The sequence below is a fragment of the Portunus trituberculatus genome, chromosome 23, assembly GCF_017591435.1.
Source record: "Portunus trituberculatus isolate SZX2019 chromosome 23, ASM1759143v1, whole genome shotgun sequence".
NCBI lineage: Eukaryota > Metazoa > Arthropoda > Malacostraca > Decapoda > Portunidae > Portunus > Portunus trituberculatus.
This window is the reverse complement of record NC_059277.1, coordinates 1,382,501-1,385,114: the sequence shown is the minus strand read 5'-3', so window position 1 is coordinate 1,385,114 and position 2,614 is coordinate 1,382,501.

Below are 2,614 nucleotides of genomic sequence, written 5' to 3'. Positions count from 1 at the left end.
TTATCCAACTGTAAGGCTTGTCCACTTCTCCCCAGTGTACGAGTAGAACATAAGATTCTATATATATTGAAAATTTTAACTTTTTACCATGCACTTTTAAAGTTTTTTTTCTTCTCTGCTTGTGAGGCAAGAGCGGAGGTGGAGGAGGAAGAGGAGGAGGAGCAGGAGGAGAAGGAGGAGGAGGAGGAGGAGGAGAACGAGCAGGAGGAGGAGGAGGAGGAGGAGGAGGAGGAGGAGGAGGAGGAGGAGTATATAAAGCAGGATGTAAAGGTTTTTGTTTCGTCCTCTTTCTTCATCTCAAACGCTTTTATTCACTTTTTCTTCATTTTGGGGAAGTTTCTCTCTCTCTCTCTCTCTCTCTCTCTCTCTCTCTCTCTCTCTCTCTCTCTCTCTCTCTCTCTCTCTCTCTCTCTCTCCTCCTCCTCCTCCTCCTCCTCCTCCTCCTCCTCCTCCTCCTCCTCCTCCGTAACGGAATCGTGGATTAATACAGTAAACAGAGACTTTTTGGCCGAATTTTCAATACCCGGGTACAGTTTATTCAGTTGTGAAAGAAACGAAAGAGGGAGGCGGGGTGTTCCTGTACGTTAAAACTAATCTTCACCCAATTGCAAAATCCATCACGAAAATAGCTAATATAAATCCGTCATTCATTCAGCTCAACCTCCAGTCCCGCAAAATTGTTATTGGTATTATTTATAGACCTCCAAGTCAGTCAATGGCAGTAGACAACCAACTTTATGAACAGATAGCTGAAATCTGTTGCGAAAACGAAACTTTAATCTTTGGTGACTTCAATCTTCCTACACGTAGATGGGGCGATCCTTTAAACTCACATACAGGACTCAGTTTATACGCGAACTTGCTCGAAAGCAGCCTTTATCAATTAGTAGAACAGCCGACAAGAGGAGAAAATATTTTAGACCTTGTCTTAACTACGAATGAAAACATTGTCGGAAATGTAAAAGTAGGACCTGAGTTCAGTAGCAGTGACCACCGGGTGATTACTTTCAGTATTCAAGAAAATAAATCTATAATAAAGGAAAGTAAAGACTGACTATCAAAGGGCCAACTATAGAAAACTTAGAAACATTCTTGCGCAAAGCGATTGGAGTGAGCTCTCGGGAAACATAAGTATTAACGAAGCATGGCTAATATTTACATCCAATCTTAACAAAGCAGTAGATGCATCTGTTCCACTACGAAATAGGCGCTCGATCGTTAACTCAAAACCGAAGTGGTGGAATACGGAAATAAAAAATAGCCTCCTTGCTAAGAAACGCGCATTTCAGAAATATAAGCTCACTCAAATAAACAGTGATAAGATAGAACACGACCGATTACGCCGAAATACCAAAGCACTCATCAAGAGAAGTAAGAAAACCTCGAGCTTCACATTGCAAATTCCAGTAAGTCTAATCCCAAGGAATTTTTCAGCTACATTAGAAAGAAAAAGACCTTACCATCAGAAATAGGCCCATTAAAAATGCAAAACGGCGAGTACACTGAAAACGATACCATGATGGCAAATATCTTAAATAACTACTTCTCAACCGTATTCACAGAAGTTAACTTAGAACAACAGCCGACTCCTCGCATTCAAAGTAATAACGTCTTTCTGAATACGTGCACATTTGAAGAAAACGAAATTTTGCAAGCGATCAGTAAAATTAAAGTAAACAAAACGCCGGGCCCTGATAGAATTTCTCCAAGAATATTAAAAGAGGCTAAAAATGAATTAGCTAAACCACTTTCGATACTGTTTGGTAAATCGTTAAATACTGGAAAAGTACCCGACGAATGGAAACTCGCGAACGTTACACCTATATTTAAAAAGGTAACAAGTCTGAAGCTCAAAATTATAGACCGATAAGCCTCACATCGGTGGTAGGTAAACTAATGGAATCGCTTATACGAGACAAAACGGTAGCATTCCTCGAAAGTAATAACATCATCAAGGACTCTCAACACGGATTCAGAAACAAGCGATCATGCCTTACAAACTTACTCGACTTTTTCCATCACGTATATAATCTGTTCGACGACACTAGGGCGGTTGATATAATTTATTTAGATTTTCAAAAGCCTTCGATAAGGTTCCCCACAAACGCCTCATCAATAAACTAAAAGCTCACGGTATAACTGGCGATCTCGTTACATGGATCGAAGACTGGCTATCGGGCCGTGAACAGCGTGTAGTAATAAACGGTAAATCGTCAGAATGGACCAGCGTAAGTAGTGGCGTTCCTCAGGGATCAGTCTTGGGACCGATTCTTTTATCATATATATAAACGATATCGAGGAAAATATTAACTGTAAAGTATCAAAATTCGCGGATGATACAAAAATTGCAAACAGGGCGGACTCAGTAACTCAGCGTCAACTTTTACAGAACGATTTAGATACCCTCGTCGAATGGTCTAAAACGTGGCTGATGAATTTCAATTTTGACAAATGTCATGTTCTACATATTGGAAATAGTAATCCACGAGCGAACTACACAATGGGGAATGCTTCCATAAAGAGCGTACAGAGAGAAAAAGATCTTGGCGTTGTAATATCGGCTGACCTCAAACAAAGTAATCAATGCACCGAAGTTGTGAAAATCGCAAATAAA